This window comes from Rattus norvegicus, chromosome 13 (assembly GCF_021556685.1).
Source record: "Rattus norvegicus strain SHRSP/BbbUtx chromosome 13, alternate assembly SHRSP_T2T, whole genome shotgun sequence".
NCBI classification, from domain to species: Eukaryota; Metazoa; Chordata; class Mammalia; order Rodentia; family Muridae; genus Rattus; species Rattus norvegicus.
Genome location: NC_141546.1, coordinates 86,095,601 through 86,115,215, shown reverse-complemented (window position 1 = coordinate 86,115,215; position 19,615 = coordinate 86,095,601). Strand labels below are relative to the sequence as shown.

At 46.3% G+C, this 19,615-nt stretch overlaps 1 protein-coding gene, 4 non-coding genes and 1 pseudogene across 6 annotated transcripts in view; 2 read left to right on the top strand and 4 right to left on the bottom strand.

Moving 5' to 3' along the window:
* Cfap126 (cilia and flagella associated protein 126) overlaps nucleotides 1-8,615 on the bottom strand; it is a 28,366-nt gene extending 19,751 nt beyond the window's left edge. For both annotated transcript variants that reach the window (XM_087581394.1, XM_087581388.1), the window contains exon 1: nucleotides 8,559-8,615. The gene's annotated coding sequence lies outside the window, so the exon portion shown is untranslated. The remainder of the gene's footprint in view (nucleotides 1-8,558) is intronic.
* Nucleotides 6,904-6,975, bottom strand: Trnae-cuc8 (transfer RNA glutamic acid (anticodon CUC) 8). Its single transcript has one exon. It is a non-coding gene; the product is annotated as a tRNA-Glu (tRNA).
* On the bottom strand, nucleotides 7,236-7,307 carry Trnag-ucc7 (transfer RNA glycine (anticodon UCC) 7). Its single transcript has one exon. It is a non-coding gene; the product is annotated as a tRNA-Gly (tRNA).
* Nucleotides 7,731-7,802, bottom strand: Trnad-guc9 (transfer RNA aspartic acid (anticodon GUC) 9). Its single transcript has one exon. It is a non-coding gene; the product is annotated as a tRNA-Asp (tRNA).
* On the top strand, nucleotides 8,273-8,355 carry Trnal-cag3 (transfer RNA leucine (anticodon CAG) 3). Its single transcript has one exon. It is a non-coding gene; the product is annotated as a tRNA-Leu (tRNA).
* Nucleotides 11,339-12,587, top strand: Znrd1-ps1 (zinc ribbon domain containing 1, pseudogene 1; annotated as a pseudogene).

The window sequence follows — 19,615 nt, the reverse complement described above, 5'->3', positions numbered from 1 at the left end:
GCAACTGGAGAGAAAGAGTCCTTCCTACATCTCAAAAAATAAAAACGAAGTAAAATAGCCGTAAGACGCAATGGGACACTTTTGGGTTTTTTGTTTCTGCAGCAAAACTTTTGAGACCGGCGGGCATTTGTGCTGCCCTACTTATTATAAAAGTGAAAGTCTGTGGATGAGTACATTTGATTCGGCTACGCTAAGATGGGAGGAGAAAGGAAATGAGAATCTGGAGTAGGGAGTCACGGTTAAAGGATGAGTAAGAAGGGAGGGAGGCTGAGTTGGAAGTGGTGGTGAGAGAGTTGCAGGGAAGAACTGACTGTGGGAGGCTGTGTAAAATGTGAAAGGACCTCAGGTGTTTCCCAGCCGGTGCTGGGCCAACACTAAAGAACTCATCATGCTAAGCTACTTTTAGGGAAATGCTTCCTCAGGGAATCTTGTTCCAGCACATGCTGATCCTAGTCTGTTGGAAACATTTACACTTTAGAGATCACTACAGAGCCAGATGGTAGCACATAACTCTAATCCCAGCACCCAGGAGGCAGGTACAGGCAGATTTTTGAGTTGGTGGCCAGCCTGGTCTACAGAGCAGGTTCCAGGACAGCCAGGGCTTCATAGAGAAACACATAGGGAAAAAAAAGTCATTTTGAAAGGTTGGATTGACATATATAGTTTCAGTAGGATAGAGGTCCTCTGCAAGTGTCCTGGGAGTGTCTGGTGAGTCCTAGTTACACTATCTCCAAACAGCACTGTCCTTTGACAGGTCTTGCTTCAGCAAATCATCACGTGAATCTGCATCACATGACACAACCAGAAATTTCCACTCTTCCCTCCTTCCCTCCCTCCCTTCCACGTACTTGGGCCTTTAAGAGTGGGTGTATTTATTTGCTCCGTGTTCACTGGGCTCTAAGAGCAGCTGTATTGCAGAGATTCAGATCACACAAGTAGTTTTTCCAGCGCCAGTGCTGTCTCCACAGCTATCTCTTCTCAGGTGGCCCAATTACAAGGTTCAATCGATATACTTTAGTTATTAACATATTTTAGGAATGGAGTCTTTCTCAATTCATTAGGTCAGAGAGAAAAAAAAGAAAGACAGAGAAGAGACCAAAGAAAGAGGACACATTTCTATCCAGTAATGTACTTTATATGTGAGATGAACTACAATGAGTTAAGCAAAAGAAAGGCTCTGAAAAGCATCAGGGTCCCTGACCAGATTGACCTTGACCCACAGTCGGCAACATGACTTCAGATTGTTTGACAAATAGAGCAGAGGATTGTGGGGTGTCTGGCAGTTACAATATTGACTAGAAGTAAAATCAAAATGCCCTAACCAAGAATTAAAGGCCACCATGGTGACAGTGACGAACCCTAGACACCAGACCACCAGGAAGACATAATGAATGTTTTGGTTGGTTGGTTGGGTTGGTTTTAGTTTTCAAGACAGAGTTTCTCTGTGTAGCATTGGCTGTCCTGGATCTCTCTTTGTAGACCAGGCTGGCTTTGAACTCACAGACATTCACTTGATTCTGTCTCCCGTGTGCTAGGGCCAAAGGTGTTCACTGCCATGCCCAGTTTATAATGAATGCTGTTCCTTAGTGCACTCTGAGAAAACTTTTCAGGATCGGTTTCAATATTTTTGCTTGTGTTAGTGTTTCTGAGATGAGGCCTCATGAAGTCTAGGCTAGCCTCCAACTTGATAGGTAGCCAAAGCTGGCCTAGAACTCATGATCCTACTACCGCTGCATCCCAAACGCTAGGATTGCATTTGTGTGCCAAGAGCCATCTAAGAGAGGCTAAACACTAGCAGGCGATCTTCCTGATTTGTCTCCACCTTGGATTAAAATCTATGTTGGAGGGGCTGGGGATTTAGCTCAGTGGTAGAGCGCTTACCTAGGAAGCGCAAGGCCCTGGGTTCGGTCCCCAGCTCTGAAAAAAAGAACCAAAAAAAAAAAAAAATCTACGTTGGATCTGCTTCTGCAGGCGAGGCTCATGAGAATTTCACCTTAGGAAAGATTCCTGCTATTAACATGCTTTTCCTGTTATTATTAAACATGTATAACAATCACTAGGTATTAGCCCACCCTTTTGAGCAGATCTCTGCAGACCAACGAAGATGTACCGTCCTGTAGTGATGCTACATAGACAAAGAGATGACTTTTAATTCTTAATGATAATCCTGTGAGGACTCCTAAAATTATAGAAGTAATCATTAAGCTCTTTTATTAATAGGGCTGATATTCAGTCCTTCCTGATGTCAAAACTGCATTGAGAACTCTGCCAGTCTTCAAGCGTCACGAGTTAATTGCTTTTGAAATAGCAAGAAAGCATCTACAACTCAGAGCACATTACAGGAGGTTGTAAAATCCATTAACCAAAGGTCATAAAAAGAGAACTAATATTTATACAGGAGCAAGGACAGAAGACAGAAGATAAAATATTGACTGGGTTCATCTTTACAAAATGTCACTAATACTTTGTCACAAAAGTTATGGTTTTTAACTCTCCAGGAACTTGCAGAGCTGGTGACAGGTGATGGATGTTTAGCCAGACAATTACTCTTTTTTTTTTCTTTTCTTTTTTTAGAGCTGGGGACCGAACCCAGGGCCTTGCGCTTGCTAGGCAAGCGCTCTACCACTGAGCTAAATCCCCCACCCCCAGACAATTACTCTTAACGGCTATGCATGTAAACATTCTCTGTTGTAAACTTCTTATTCGATTTATGATTTGAATTTATGTGTAAACTTGTGATGAACTTTTTACCATGTTATCAATCAAGTGTTCTGAAAAAGGAATAAGTGCTGAGGACAAAGAGAGAGACAGCCCTTACCCCCCTTTTAACTTACAAGTCCCTTGCCCCTCCTTTCTTATAGAACTTTCATAGGGAACTTCCTAGAACTTAGAAATAAAGGCTAAAATCACTTTTCAACATGTACCTTTGGGGTTGGGGATTTAGCTCAGTGGTAGAGCGCTTGCCTAGCGAGCGCAAGGCCCTGGGTTCGGTCCCCAGCTCCGAAAAAAAAAAAAAAGAAAAGAAAAAAAAAGAGAGTAAAAACATGTACCTTTTTCTTCCTGCAACTTCAACTAGCAAGGCTAGGAGACAGAGCCCTGCAGTTCCCGTGTAGATAAAACGGAGGCTACTTTACTTAATCCCCTGCTGTTTTATGATGGAGGTGCTAAACAGTTTCTCACATCAGAGGAACTCAGAAGACAGATCAGCTACTGACGTTACTTAGACTTAAGATAGGTACACATTTTATTATTAAGCAGCAACTTTAAATCTCTCACCCCCACCGATGCTCTTCCCCGTTGTCATTGGCTTTCCTTCAAGAGGGAGCTAGAAAGAAAGAAGAACAGCCAGGGCATGGCCCCTGGCATTTGTGGGCTATGGTGCTCTTCTTCAAGTATGTTCTAGAAGCCTTTACATATGCCTGAATATTTGGGAGAAGATTCATGTGTCTCCGAGTACACTGGCTGCCTCCTAGGTCAGAGCACAGGTGGAGGCTTCGTTGACAGAAAATGGAAGGAAGACTATTACAAATAACACAAGGGAAGGGAAGAGTCCGTCTTGCAGGACTTTTGTCTGATGGTATCTGCTCTTTGGGGTCCTCATTTTCTATTGAAGGGCCCTGCCCTGTGTGAAATGTGTCTGAAATCTTGTACATTCCTGCCGTTGGCCTATTTTATATCAGTTTAGTTCTAAGACCTCAAAGGAAAGCTAAGAGGCTGAGTTTGTGCTGCCTCTAAATCCTTTCAACTGGAAAAATATCATTGGGTTTTCCTTAGTTGTTCTGCGTCTGCTGTGAAAGATGAATGGAGTGAGCTGAACATGGCAGCCAGCACTTAGGAAATAGAAGCAAGGCAACAGATAATTGCCCTGAGCTTGAGGCCTGCTGGGTCTACACCCAGAGTTCTCACCCAGCCAGGGCTTCACAGTGAGTGGGTGTAGGAATAAGAGAGTAATAGAGGGAGCGAATACAAGCAAAATAACATATATTTGTGTGCATACGTACACATATCATATGTTATATAATAAGATATATTGGAGTGTTGTGATGGCTATTTTTGGTTGTTAACTTAGAATTCACTAAAATCCCAGTGGCTGGGTACACCTGTGAGGGAGGGATTTTCTTAATGAAGTCATTTGAAATGGGAAGATCTTTTAATTCAGATCCGTTGGGGTGGGAAGATCTACCTTAATCTGAACCATGCCATCTACTAATGACCTACATAAGGACATGGACGAAGGAATCTCCCTCTCTGTCCCCCCTTTCCCCTTCTTCCTCCACCCCCTCCCCCTTCTTCCTCCATCCCCCTTTCTGGCTTCTTCGTCCATCCACCTTTCCTCTTCTCTCTCCCCCTTTTCCCTTCTCTCAATTTCTCTATCTCCCCTCTGCCCCCTCCCTCCTTCCCTCCCTCCCTCCCTTCCTCTCCCTTTGCACACTTGCCCTCTCTCTGGCTGTCAAGTCCTTTACGGTCATTAGAGCCTACTTTGAGATTCTGTCATATATAGAAGACCAGCTGAGACACCCAGCCTCTTGGACCAAGCAACTATTGTATTCTTGGACGTTCCATTGGTAGACAGCTACTGAGGGAGTATTGGGACCACAGTTATAAGTCACTCTAGTAAACCCCTTCTCTCTATATGTAGTGATTCATTCTATAAATTATGCTCCTGTAGAGAACCCCGACTAATACTACAGAATTGAGATAGGAAAGGAAGAAGAAAGGTGAGTGCAAGGCCCGGGTTTGGCCTAGACTTCAAGCCTGTGGGGAGGCAGGTGGGAATGCCTTCGGTGAGGGAACCACAGTACAATATTCCAGATTAGAAGTAGAGCGTGTGGATCATAAAGTCCCGTGGCAGTGCATGCATGCCTTTAGTCCCAGAACTTGGGAGGTAGAGGCAGGCAGATCTCTGTGAGTTCGAGGCCAGCCCGGTGAGTTCCAGGACAGCCAGGGCTACACAGAGAACTGTGTCCTAAGAAAGAACAACGACAACCCAAAGGCTACAGAATAAATAAGTCCTCCCTCTCACGCCCCTGAGGTAATAGCCAAATAAGCTAACAAATTACACCACGAAGGCAGCACCAATGCAGATCTTTCTAAAGATCGTATTCACGAGGGGCTCACGAGGCCTCACCTCTAACTAAGGAGCTGTGCAGAGAGAATCTCTTATGTTCTGTGTGGAAGCACCATCTGTCGTTAACAAGCTGATGGCGTCTTATCAAAAGGCTGCAAATAGGAGAGAGAGAGAGAGAGAGAGAGAGAGAGAGAGAGAGAGAGAGAGAGAGAGAGAGAGAGAGAGAGAGACTGCCTCTGGGAGACATTCTTAGAGATAGCCTGATGTTCTTGGAACTCAGTGGCATAACAGTAAGAACACCAAACAGCTCCACATGTCCTCCAACCTCTTGCTGTTTCCCCCTTCCCAGCTAGAAATTATTGAAAACTAAGCTCGCTGCTGACTGCAATGGGGGAATGGACGTGTTGGGAAAATAGCTCTCTGCTCATTTGAACCAGAATCTGTGCTGAAGACGTTGGCACGATGCCTCTGCTTTTGTAAACTTCTATTTGAAAACAAATAGGTTTATGACCCTTATTTCAAAATCAAAGCTAAAGTACACTGAAGCAGTCTGTGGATGACTCTTAACCATAAGAAGACAAAGTTTTAAAAATGCCATAGAGGGTAAAACAATATCTGAGAAGGAAGGAGGTTGAGCAGGTTGAACACACAATCTCCATCCCCCAAGACCAGCCCCATACAATCATTCAAAACTATCCCTGAGGGGTCTCAGGGCATTCAGTGAGCACAGATATAATCCTAGCCCTGTGGTGGCTAAGCAGGGCTAGCACCAGTTATAGGCTAGCCTGGGCCATATATTAAGATTTGTCTGGAAAAAAAACTTTGTAAATTTACAACAGGCCAGGGATTCCCCAGAGAGGGTCCCAAATTTATAATTACTTTACCTCAATTTAATTTTTAACACTGAAACACATAATTGAACGGATAAAACCCAGAGCCTTGACCAAGCTTAAAACAAACAAACAAACAAACAAACAAATGCTATACTGATTATCCCCAATCTTCTGCCAGATATTCTGAATCAAAAAAAGGTTTTAGCAATGGATGTAATTTCCCCTTGGCTTTTAGGAATTCCAAAGCCATTCATCATTTGGAGATCTCTTCTACTATGGAAAATTCAACAAAAACTTGTGATATTCCCACTGGTAACTTAGAAGTTCCTGGTTAAAGAACCTGAGGACATCCATTGTACTTAGTAGGTTTGACAAATCTGGATGTCACCCCTGATGGGGCTAAATGTTCAAATGATAAAATGATCTTGAAAAATGTCCATCCTGGGCAGTTGGGTACTGTTACTATACAATGTTTTCCACCCTCTTTAGTACAACTAGTGAGATCCCTTGTGGGTTTTCAAAAGATCTAGAATCATTTAGCTGGAGTTCAAGAATCAAGAGCCTAGAAGATTCAAGTCAATTTGCTTGTCTAAGGGTAGGTTTTGGGCTGCAGCATCCAGGTGGATGAGGTGATGAACAGGGGAGGCAGCCTAGGGGACTTCTTTCAGAGCTAAGAGCGGGTAACGGGTAACGAGTCTGACGGAGCTGGGAACTCTGCGAGGTGCGTGTGTTCCGCGTGTGATGGTGGCTGGGCACCGAGTGAAGCAGAAAGGCTGAGACGTGAGAAAGAAAATTTCGGGACTCCGAAAAATAAGAGCAGGAACTAGGTGTGCATCTGAGGGCAAATGTGTTAAAAAAGGACAGGAATGCAGAGTCACTGAAGAGTTTTAAACATAAGCATGGTTCTGTGGTGCTGTGCATTATGAGGACCATTAAACAGTAAAAGGTTTTTACAAAGGATGCTGAAATGGTGGGTAAGAATAAGGTTTTAAAAAAGGCAGCTTCCCTGACCGGGAATCGAACCCGGGCCGCGGCGGTGAGAGCGCCGAATCCTAACCACTAGACCACCAGGGAGGGACAGTAGTTGCCTCCCGCTTAGAATACCTAGGACTAATCTGAAGTTCAGTACTACTTATTATTTGGCTCTTTGATGGGTAACTATAAGCAGAAGACTCCAAAAAACACCTGCATCTGGTACTTATCCTCCCGCTGACCACATTCTCAAAATATCTCAAGCCTCCGTTAGGTCACGCAGTCTCGAGACAAGCCAAGAGGCCCCAAAAGGGCCACTCTAGATCCCAAATTCAATAAAAAAGAAAAAAAAAGGCACACCATGCGTTGGCCGGGAATCGAACCCGGGTCAACTGCTTGGAAGGCAGCTATGTTCACCACTATACCACCAACGCAACGCCAGTGTTCACCCTTTGGGACCTCCAGGCTTCCTAGTTGCTACAATCCCTCCCGTAAGAACAAGCCAAGAGGATGAAAGGCACAGGGGCCGCTCCCGAAAGGCCACCACCCAGACTCTCCTGGCACACCGCTCAGACCCAGAGAGTCGCACGCCGCCCATTCTGACACATCTGGACTGGACCCCAATATCGGGTTCGGGGTGGAGGGCGCGGTAGGGGAGGCGGGGAGACAGGGAGGCGTGGAGGCGGGTTCACGGGCGCCAGGGCTCTGGGCCAGTTGTCAGAAAAAAGGATTGAGGGCTCAGGAAAGCTTTGCTGGAGGACATCGGGTTGGGCTGGATCATCTGGGTCTTCGTCTGGGATGTGAGTCAAAGGACAGTGCTCTTGCCATCTATCTGGCCAAAAAAAGTCTCCTTATGTCTCCCCGTCGGGGAATCGAACCCCGGTCTCCCGCGTGACAGGCGGGGATACTCACCACTATACTAACGAGGACGACATCTGTGATAGCACCTGGACGCCGGCCCCTCTCCGACGCCCATCAGGACCGCCAGCCTCGGTCTCACCCATCGCCCAGTTCTGCACTGCACCGCAACCCCAAAGCCTCCTGGACCTGGCGACAACACCAGGACAACACTTGCGTGCAACCCTCCGGTGGTTGCCTCCCGGAGACTCTTCCGGAGAAGATCTTGGCTTGGGCTGGAAAGCTTGAGTTGTTGCTGAACTAGTCCCTAAACCGAAGATGGTGAGCCACGCCCGGGCTGGGTAAGGACCGGAGACTCGAGGTCTTTGGAGTATCGTGCCCATTCTATTGTAGTCGAATCCAGTTGCCTCTTCTCTGTGGTGAGGGTTACAGTTTGAGTCTGGAGTCCAGATATAGTTATTGCCGGGTTCAATCAGCAAACGATAAGGGAACACGCTTCAGCTGTCCCTTCCAACTTAGCTGCTTATCCTTCCTTTGTGTAGTCAGGATGGCCGAGCGGTCTAAGGCGCTGCGTTCAGGTCGCAGTCTCCCCTGGAGGCGTGGGTTCGAATCCCACTCCTGACAAGTTTTCTTTTCTAATCCCCGTTGTTTATTCCTGCTAGGTAGCAATTTGCTGCTTTCAAGCATCCTTTCTCTTCCTGTCCTGACATAAATAGCAAGTACTCATACCCAACTATCTGCCTCAACCCACCATTGCTCCTCTCACCCCAGTCACTCTCAATATGTTTTTGTGAACGTTAGACAAGCGCAGCCTTTGAGCTACATACCCATGTCCCTTTAACTCGAGCTGTGTTTTATCATCGCTTTTAGGTGTTGTTGGCGTCTCTGCTTCCCTTCACCCTAAGTTAATATATAGAGTCTTTCTCCTTATTGCTTCCACATTTTCAGTTCCTGCTAGAAAAAACATTACACTTCAGGCTGAACCTTTTTCTGGGCCCTTCAGAATTTTATTTCCACATTTGGATTACATAAGTAAATGGTGAGTATGGGCTCTTCTTCTCCGAGATAGCCATCCAGCGTTCCCGCCTTTATTTAGCATACAGAAGTAATTTTTTTCTCACTGCTTTCTGATACCAGTCTTCATACACCAAGTTCCTGATTTTGTACTTAGTCTGAACTTTATTCGTCCTTGGCTTGTTCCTTTGTGGGCTCTGGATTGTGCCCAGGCCTTGGGAATACTGGACAAGTGCTTCAATTTACCTGTCAGCTACAATCTCCTGCTCATCTCAGATTTCTAAGATAGGGTCTCACAGAGTTGTCCACAGTGGCCTCAAACTATGTAGCAAAGGCTGGCCACACTCTTAAGATCTCCACTTCTCAAGAACTCGGCTTAAAGTTACATGACTCTTCATTTTCCCATCTTGCATTTCCCATCCCCCACCCCCTTAAATCCTTTTACTATACTTTAAATAGTACCTTTTTTAAAAAGTGTGCGTGCATGTCTGTATGAGCAGCACATGAGCGTGGTGCCTGCAGAGACCTTGAAATGGAAATCAGAACTCCTGGGCTGGAGGTGCAGCAGTTGTGAGCGCCATACGTGTTCTGGGAGCCAAGCCTTAGCCTTCTGCAAGCTGTAGCAGGGTTGACCTTGAGTTTACTGCCCATCTCCTGATCCTCCTGTCTCTACCTCTAAGGACTTAGATTTGAGACCTGCCCCAGCCCACCTGGTTTAGTTGTGGTTGATGGGGCAACTTTGTGGAGTCGGTGGTGTCGGGTTTTTCCTGTGTGTATTTCTCCCAAGACCAGAGCAGGGAAGCTTCTTTCTGGTACAAGTCAGGTTGAATGTCACAAGTGTAGTCAACGGGAGAGGAGCCCTTTCAAACTCGTGATGCCAAGCACAGCTGTAGGCTGAAAGACGCTAAGACGTGGTTTCTTCTGAACTGGATATGAGTGACCATGGCCTGGAACGTGGTTCCAGTTTGCTCCAAAAAACGCATTTCAATATGCAAGCCGTTGCATACGTTTTCATCACAGAACAAAATAAATCATACCAAGGTATACTTTAAGCAACCTGATGGGAACATGGGTAGGGAGGAGCCACATGAAAAGACCTCTACTGTGGGTTTTGACTGCTATCTGATGGCATTCTTAGTGTTTAGGGTTAGAAGCTTGTGATCTACCAAGTGGATTTGGTGGTGAAAAGGATGTTAGGTCAGATACAGACGTGAACAACGAGTGGTTGTTAAGGAGACCAACAGTAGCCCAAGATAATTTGGCTGAGTTTGCAACATCCCATCTTCCTACAACCATGACACAACTGGTCACTCAGCGTTGTAGAATCTTTAACTAATCCCCTCCATGCCTTCCTATGAGAACTGTAGTCTGCAGAATCGAGTCTAAACAGTTTCCATGTTCCTAAGGAAAAGAATACTGTCTTAGTCAGGGTTTCTATTCCTGCACAAGCATCATGACCAAGAAGCAAGTTGGGGAGGAAAGGGTTTATTCAGCTTACACTTCCACATTGCTGTTCATCACCAAAGGAAGTCAGGACTGGAACTCAAGCAGGTCAGGGAGCAGGAGCTGATGCAGAGGCCATGGAGGGATGTTAGTTACTGGCTTGCTTCCCCTAGCATGCTCAGCTTGCTTTCTTATAGAACGTAAGACCACCAGCCCAGGGACAGCATCACTCACAATGGGCTGGGTCCTCCCACCTTGATCACTAGTTAAGAAAATGCCTTACAGCTGGATCTCATGGCAGCATTTCCACAACTGAGGCTCCTTTCTCTGTGATAACTCCAGCTTGTGTCAAGTTGACACACAAAACCAGCCAGTACAGATACATATAGTATATGCCTGCGTTTGTGAGGGTCATTGTTTAATTCTTTCTCTTTCCTTTCTTTTCCGTTTTCTTTGTGCTGTTGTTTTGGGTTTTCTTTCTTTTTTAAAAGATGATGTCTTACTATGTAGCTCTGGCTGACCTCCAGCTAGAGGCAGTTCTCTTGTTTTCTTAGTGCTGTTTCTCGAGGGGTATATATATCATCATGGCCTGCATTACATTTTGAGATGGATTTTGCTATGTTCCCTAGGCTGGTCTTGAACTTATTAGCTCAAGTGACTTTTCCAATTGAGCCTGCTGAGTGCTGGGACCACAGGCATACCTTATCCCATAAGCTCTGTTTGAAGAACTGAAATGGTAGATAGATGTTAAGTATTAAGTTTCAAACCAGGGACAAGCATCCCTGAGGATGTTTAACATATCAAAGCAGGCATAGCCTCCAGGTTTCCCAATATCCCTCAGTCCCTACCTGTTTCAGGGTATGGCCTGCAAACCCTGTTCTTTACCCTGCACCTTCCAGCCCAGGGCTAGGCTGCCCTCCCCCATAGAGGCTCTTCCCTACACAATCCAGACGTTGTGGTATATACTCTCTTTGCCCTTCTGCCCTTCTCTCTGCCTCTCTCTGCCCCTCTTTTGTACTTCTGGCTTCCTGGTTGCTATTCTTGGTCATAGATGATTTCTCAACCTCCAGTGAAATGAGACAATTCAAACCAGATTAAATTATCTTAAAGGCTGGTTTATTAGAAAACTGTTGGGGGCTCTATCTCCTTCCCACTTACGTCCTGCACACAAGGTTCCCCACCAGCTGAGGTTCCCCACGCCTAGCATTCCAAATGCTGCTGTCAGAGGACCCAGTGGGAGGAGGACTCAGCTCTCATCCGCCATAGAGTTGGCCCGACCCTGCTCCAACTTTGGATCAGACTTGGATTCCTGCCCAGATTGTGGCTCAGTCCTGCTGCTACCTGGAGCTTATGACACTGTCATCTGCCCTCGCTGTGGCTTCTCCATCAATGTGAGAGATTTTGAAGGGAAGGTTGTGAAGACCTCAGTTGTGTTCAACAAACTGGGGGCTGCCATACCTATGTCTGTGGACAAGGGACCTGAATCCCAGGGACCAGGAGTTGACGGGCATGACCAGAGGTCACATGGGAATGGCCTACCACACCAGACAGATGTGCTCAGTCGGTCTTTATTCCTGTATCAATTGCAAGTTTCAGGAAAAGGAAGATTTTTGACCTTTTTTCCTGGCAACTCAGCAACAATCCTTCCCTCCTCTTGGAAGTGAGGACATTGGTCTCACTTCTCACATCAATGCCTTCTTGGTCTCCTCCAGTTACCATGCTTTGTTCTCAGAATAAGACCATTGACCATTCTTTCCCTTGTTGTGAAAAGCTCTCAGGGAGAACTTTCCCTCGGGATGGAGACCCTCTAACTCCAAAGACCAGACCGAGACACCACAGGATGCAATCAGCAAGAGGATTTGGTTTATTGTCGGGATACACAGGCACAGGCACCTGCGGGCGCTACAGTCACTCGGGGGACTGGCGCGCCCCACGGAACCAAGGATGGGCTTTTATAGGATTTTGGGGAGCAGAAGCAAGCATACAGAAGCAGATGCATGGTTACAGGGATATAATTGGTGGATTCTAATATGGCAAGGGTTTAGCCCGGGGGCAAGTTTCCTAGCTACCTTCCTGAAACATAACGGCTGACTCGGCCCCCCAAGGGTTCAGCCCGGGGGCAAGTTTCTTAGCTACCTTCTTGGAACATAACGACTGACTCGGCCCCCCACCAGGGTGTGGGACCTCTCCCGGGGCTTTTTTCATTGTCAGGTGCTCAACCGAAGTCGTCCTGTTGCCAGGCCTTCAACCAAACACATCTTGCTTGGCAGCCGCTGTGTACTCAGTGTTCTAACCTTTCCCTGAACCAGTCATCTTAAGTACAGTCTTGCAAAATGGCGTTACTGCTGCTAAGCTGGGGTCTTTCAGTTGAATTTACTAAAGTTATTTTTTCTATGAAAAAAAAAAAGGAAACTGTTCTTGGTTGGGGGAGCTCACTGCCCCCAAGGACTGAAGCCAGGGAAGTCACCATGGGGAAGGGGGAGATAGGGGAGGGAGAAAGAGAAAAAAAAATGCATGCAGAAAGAAAAAAGGAGAAAGAGAGAGAGAGAGAGAGAGAGAGAGAGAGAGAGAGAGAGAGCAAAAGGCCAAAATATCTGGGTTATATAGGGAAGAGCCTCTGGGGGAAAGGAAGGCTAGACCCTAGGCTGGAAAGCTCAAGATTGGGGACAGGGTAAGTAGGGACTGAGGGATGCTGGGACAACCTGGAGGCCAGGTCTGCTTTGATGTGTAAAATATGTGCCTCAGTCCCTTGTCCCTGGTCGGAAATCAAACACTTGGTTCTCCCCCTTTCACTCCTCACCCCCTCTCCACAAGGTTAAAGGTCACGGCCACTCTGAACTTTTCCAGATATGTCTGGCCCTGGCTATGCTCTCCTGAATAAGTAAGTATGTAACTGAGCGTTCCTGTGTGTCTATGCTTGGTACGTTTGTAATGTGGAGGTGTGATGCGGGGGTGGGGGGTGGGGGGTGTTTATGGGTGAGGGGAAGGTGTGGGTGAGGGGAGGGTGTGGGTGAGGGGAAGGTGTGGGTGAGGGGAAGGTGTGGGTGAGGGGAAGGTGTGGGTGAGGGGAGGGTGTGGGTGAGGGGAGGGTGTGGTGAGGGGAGGGTGTGGTGAGGGGAGGGTGTGGTGAGGGGAGGGTGTGGGTGAGGAAAGGGTGTGGGTGAGGGCAGGGTGTGGATGAGGGGAGGGTGTGGTGAGGGGAGGGTGTGGTGAGGGGAAGGTGTGGGTGAGGGGAGGGTGTGGGTGAGGAAAGGGTGTGGGTGAGGGGAGGGTGTGGTGAGGGGAGGGTGTGGTGAGGGGAGGGTGTGGTGAGGGGAGGGCGCCTTAACTGCCCATGCTGAGCTTGCTGAAGCATCCACCCCTGAGGTACCAGCCATATTGTGTGTCTAGTATAAAATGAGGTTTATTTGGGGGCATGAGAAGAGGGTTGAGAAGGAGTAGAAGCCGGGGGTGGGGGGAAGGAGTAAGAGGCCAAACCTACTCCATCTTGGAACTGGCCTCCATCTTAAAGTAAACAAAGAAAGCCTGAGAACTTGACCTGCAGTGGAAACCAAGCTTCACCCATGTATCAGGCAGGACCTCACGTCTTGTCTTTGGCCAGAGTCACTCCCTTGCTTCTTCCTAGCAATAGTCAATCAAAGACTAGTCTGATTGGTTCACATATACTTTCAGACCAGTAGTGATTATATCCAGTCTTGCTTCAGAGCACCCACCTTTTGGCTTATAGTCATTCTATTAGATACTTGCCAGACTGGACACCCCCTCCTTTAGTCCTATTTTTCTATAAAAACTTGTCCTGCTGAGGGTTCAAGGCTATTCTGCCTTCCCTTCCGGTCTGTCACTGTTGGGTTACAGGGGAACACCAGCCTGAGCTTGTAATAAAGAGTCCCTAATGCTATTCCATCGGAAATGGCTCCTTGGTGGTCTTTTAGGGTTCATGAACGCTTCCTGGCACAAGGGGAAAAAGGAGAGAGAGCAGGGTAGGGGGAGAGGGGCTGGGTGGGGGGAAGAGGTAGGCCAGAAACTCATGGAAAGATGGGGGATAGGGTGAGAGGGAGGCTAGAGAGGGAAGAAGAGTGAGAAAGTCCAGAGGGGGCCTGGAGAGATGGCTCAGCGGTTAAGAGCACTGATTGCTCTTCTAGAGGTCCTGAGTTTGATTCCCAGCAACCACATGGTGACTCACAGCCATCTATAGTAAGATCTGGTGCCCTCGTCTGTCATATATGTGCAGAACACTTTTTATGTAATAAATAAATAGATCTTTAAAAAAAATTAAAAAAAAAAAAAAGAAAAAGGAAGTCCAGAGAGAGAAAGGGTGGCCAAGCAGTCCTTTCATAGCAAGCCAGGCTCATACCTGGCTGTTGCTAGGTAACTGTTGGGTAGAGCATTAGAAGAAATGCTACCAATGTTCTCCCTGGCATGCTCTCCCAAGTATCTATAATAAACTTTCTCCAACACCATGGAGCAGTCATCTCTATGGAGTAGACATAAGATGTCCTTGCCTTTCATCTCTCTCTCTTTTTTTTTTTTCTTTTTCTTTTTTTCGGAACTGGGGACTGAACCCAGGGCCTTGTGCTTGCTAGGTAAGCACTCTACCACTGAGCTAAATTCCCAACCCCTTTCATCTCTTTTTATCATTAATTAAATTGTAGAAAATGGGGACTAAAGAAATGGCAAAGAGATTAAGAACATATATTATTCTTGCAGAGAACCCAAGTTTCCTAGCGCCTGTATTAGGTGGCTCTCACCTTCTATAACCCCAGCTCCAAGGGAACTAACATCGTCTTTTGGCCTCCGTGGGCTCTTGAGCTCATGTACACATACTCTAACACATACACAAATGCCCTGGAACTCACTGTAGAGCAGGCCAGCCTTGAAACCGGAGATCCACTTGTCTCTGCCTCCATAGTGCTGGGATTAAAGGCATGCACCACCACTGCCCAGCTTACTTTTTTTTTAACTTTAAAAATCAGCAAATAATAAGTAAATAATGCATGCAACTCACAAGTCTCAAAAAGTCCCTGAATCTTACAATGTTCACAGCCCTCCCCCCATCCCTGAATTTATGTAAGTAGTAGGGACTCTTGGGGACAGAGCGGTCTCTGAAACCTATAAGCTTCCAATAAGTCATTGCAATGAGCTCCAGGGAATGCAGCTTTCATGAGTCATCAATCAGATTGGGGTGGAATTTACAGTAATACAGCTGTCCTTGAGTCATCCATGCCTGTAAATAACCCCTCACCCACGCTTCTATAAATAACCCCCAATAAAGTCATTGGTTTGTCATTGTCGGCTAAACAAGGATCAACAGAACTGAAGATGAATTTGGGAGAAATGCTCACATAGTCCTGCCTATAGGTAGCCAGATATGCAACTAAAGCCAAACAGTCTGAAGGCAGAGCATCTGCAACGGGAACCCTCAAATATCACATCTTCTGCCACGTCCTGTGTGATAGTGTGCTGTTTTGCTATGACAGTAGTTGCATGGGTCTTGCTACAGGTAATAAGACATAACTAAGGATATCCTATTGAGAAGCGGAATGTCCATTGTTGGGATAACCTACCCCCATACGTATTATGTCAACTGGCTATGAATGTGTGCCCCTGTATTGCCATTTCTACAGCCCACAAGACCTGCTTTCCATAAGTAAATGCTTCTGGCTTCATCACCTGCCCCAAAAGATGTAAACAAACTGATCTGCAATTCTCTGTTTAAAAAGCAAGCCGCCATGGGGGAGGTCACAGAGCCCTCAATCTGGCCAAAGGACAGCATTAAGAGATAGACAGGAGGTTGTCCTGCTGCTGATTGGTTCAGAGTGTGGAAGCTGTGGAACCCCTCCCATTATGCTAATAAGCCTTTCTTAGCCGGAGAGAGAAGAGGGCTTTGGATAAATGAGGAGCTGGAGGCTGGTTCTAGAGGGAGAGCTGAGTCCAACAGTGAAAGCAAAAAAAGCTGTGAGGTTGAGACACAGTGGCAGGCAGGTCTAGTCTAGATGGTTAGCTGAGGAACTGCCCCCCAGCATAAAGGCCAACAGGTATATACTATACAGATGTCTCCCTATCATTATTAAATGCCAAGTGGGACCCTGATTCCCAAAGTGCCCACAAGAGTCCACAGATGCAACCTCAGAGTGGCTCTTGACTCCTATCTTGTATCAAGTGGCATGGCTTCTTGATGAGTTAGTGGGGTTCTCCAGATGAGTGTAGAGATGCCCTGAGAATGGTTAAAGATTTAAGCCAGGTTTTATAATCCCTGACAGTAACATATAAGGTCTCAGAACATGGACAGGTTGCTAATGAGGTCACATGGTCACTGTTGTGTGTAGTAAAATATATGTCTGAGGCCAAGATGGCTCCTTAGGAGGAGTGGAGGAGTGTGTGTGTGTGTGTGTGTGTGTGTGTGTGTGTGTGTGTGTGTGTGTGCTCGCGTAAGGGAGGTGTCGGTGCCCACGCCAACAGGGTACCGAGAACCAGGCCTGCGAGGTTTAAGAAAAAACACACAGACTCAGGTCATTCATGTTAAGAAAAGAGAATGCCAAATCTTTTACTTGATTCACGGAATATATATACCCCAAGTTCACCAGGTGGAAAATTCCGGGAAGCACAGGGAAGCACAGTGGAAAAACTGCCTTCTGTCCTCAGGAACAAAGAAAGAGGAACAAAAGACAGGAGCCAATTATCGCCCAGCTGTACCACCCAGGCTTGTGCTCAGAGCCAGGGCTTTCATTTGTTAGGAACAAAAGGCTTCCACACGCATCGGCAAAGCTCAGCGGGGGTCAAACACTGGGGCCCAGGAGGACTGGACAGGGAGGGATTACAGTGAGAAAGGAACTTGAGTCTAGAGACTTAGAGTGAAGGAAGGATGAGGCAGACATACTGGCTGGCTTACCATTTCTTAAGAATGAGGGAGCGGGGGGGGGGGGGGGGGGGGAGGGAAACCAGTGACCACAAGTTAGATCTGTTCTAAAGAGCCCTTTCTAGGATCCAAAAACCTGAAAGTTGTGCAGAAAATATGTGTTAGGAGAAAAACAGACACATTAAAAGTGATTTAAAAACATATTCCTTAGATTTGAACTTTAAAAGTAGAAATCACTGGGCAGTGAGTGGTGGCACAGGCATTTAATCCCAGCACTCAGGGAGCAGGGCAGGCAGATCTCTGTGAGTTGGAGGCCAGCCTGGTCTACAGAGAGAGTTCCAGGACAGCCAGGGATACGAGGAGAAACCCTGTCTCAAAAAAATCAACAGCAGCAGCAGCAGCAGCAGCAGCAGCAACAACAAAAAGGAAGAAAACAGAAAAAAAAAAAAAAAAGAAAACAAGAAGAGGAAGAAGAAAAAGTAGAAATCTTGATTCAACAACAGATGGGGGGGCCTTAAAAATGGAAGAAACTGTAACAGACAAGGAATGCTTAGCACAGAGCTGATTAAATTAGGATAGACTTTTACGGAAGGTTGTCTTCTGTTGTTGCTGTTATTATTTGGTTGGTTGGGTTGGGTTTTCTGTTTGTGTGTTTATTCTGAGACAGGGTTTCACTCTGAGGCCCTAGCTATCTTAGGACTCCTCATTTAGACAGAGCAAGCTGGCCTCGAACTCACAGAAACCTGCCTGCCTCTGCGTCCCTATTACTGGGATAAAAGGTGTGAGCTACCATGCATGGCTTTGTTTTTGTGGTTGCGATATTTTTTTTTTTTTTTTGGTTCTTTTTTTTCGGAGCTGGGGACCGAACCCAGGGCCTTGCGCTTCCAAGGTAAGCGCTCTACCACTGAGCTAAATCCCCAGCCCCGGTTGCGATATTTTTTAAAGAGAGATTTTTATTTTTAAGTGTGTGTGTGTGTGTGTGTGTGTGTGTGTGTGTGTGTGTGTGCGCTCACGCGTGTGTTGGTAACTGAACTCAAGTCTTCTGAAGGAACAGTCAGTTCTCCTAACCACTGAGCCATCTCTGTAGCCCCTCCCAGACACTTTTAAACAAACATTAAAGGAGCCTTGCATGATCTGGTTTGTGAGGCTCTGGAATATGGGGCCATATGGGACTAGTCTTGTATGCCGTTGAGGGACCTCCCCCAAGCTCCTCCCCCTAATTGAGTAATATAAGCTACCAACCTCTCCTTAAAACAAAGGCTACATTGGAGATAGTATGAGGGAAATCCATCACTGATAGACTTGGTTAGCATTGTGCCCAGATCCAAGGGTCCCAAATGACCATCAGGAGTCAAATTCATAAGCAAAAGCAAAGAGTATACAAACTCTCATAAGGGCCCTGAGTCCCTAAGGTTCAGCTGTTTTATTGCAGTTACAGCAGGATGAGGGGCTTATCAACTTGGCAGTTACATGACTGGCTAACAGCAATTTCATCTGACTTAAGTAATTTATACTTATCTATAGCCTCTGGAATGTTATGTATTTTCCTACTGGTGGCCTGTGTCTAGGTTAGTTTCCTCTTGGAACAGTTTGTGGTTTTTCTAGTAATTAGTGCTTAACTTAAGCCCAGTGTATAAGATGGAGGTCTGGCTACAAGATGGGGTTTATCTTGTCAAGTTGGGGCCCTTCCATTAGATAAGCCATTAAGGATGAGTGGTTATCACCATGTGAGATCTGAGAGACTAAAGGAGAGACAGGTATTACTGAAATGTAGGTATTAGAGATGTTCAATGTCCAGTTCATCAGGCCAGACCTTACTGTCTTTATAAGACTCAAAAAAGAAGTTGATTCAACAGAGACATCAGAAGTGTGTGTGGGGCTTCAGTGGCTTTGCTGACGTATTTAGTGGGGCATGGATCTCGTGAGGGAGAAGATCTGATAAATCTAAATGACTTTGGCCGACATGCAAATAGGGTTTATAAAGTACAAAGAAAATCAAGAGGCAGTAAACAGGCAAAAGTCTCTGTTGGAGTTACTCAAAGGCAAAATGTGGCAATATTTGTGTTGAGCCAGAGTTCCTTAAAATAAATTACTAGAGCCCCAAATGCTCGTACGCCTCTGATTGGCATTTTCTTAGATTGGGTCTCTATTGCTGTGCAGAGACACCATGACCCAGGCAATCATAAGGACAACATTTAATTGGGGCTGGCTTACAGTTTCAGAGGTTCAGTCCATTATCACCATGTTGGGAAGCATGGCAGTGTGCAGGCAGGCAATTTTGTGCAGACTGCCAATTAGACTGAGGTCTGGCTGTCCCTGCTAGGTCATGCCACTGCTGCTGCTATCCCGAGACTACTGAACTGGCCTGTTGGTGTATTCATGAAGTGTTTGTGAGTGAATCGAACTGCCTCTGCTGAGTTGTGAGTCAAAATGCTGATTTCCTGATGACACAGATGGGATTTGCTCCAGAGAACCATTTCTAAACAAGCCCACCTCCTCTATAACCTAATAATCTTCTTTTCTACTACTTCTGGTGGGTAGTGGGCTAGAAGGGAGGTTACAGTTTTTAAG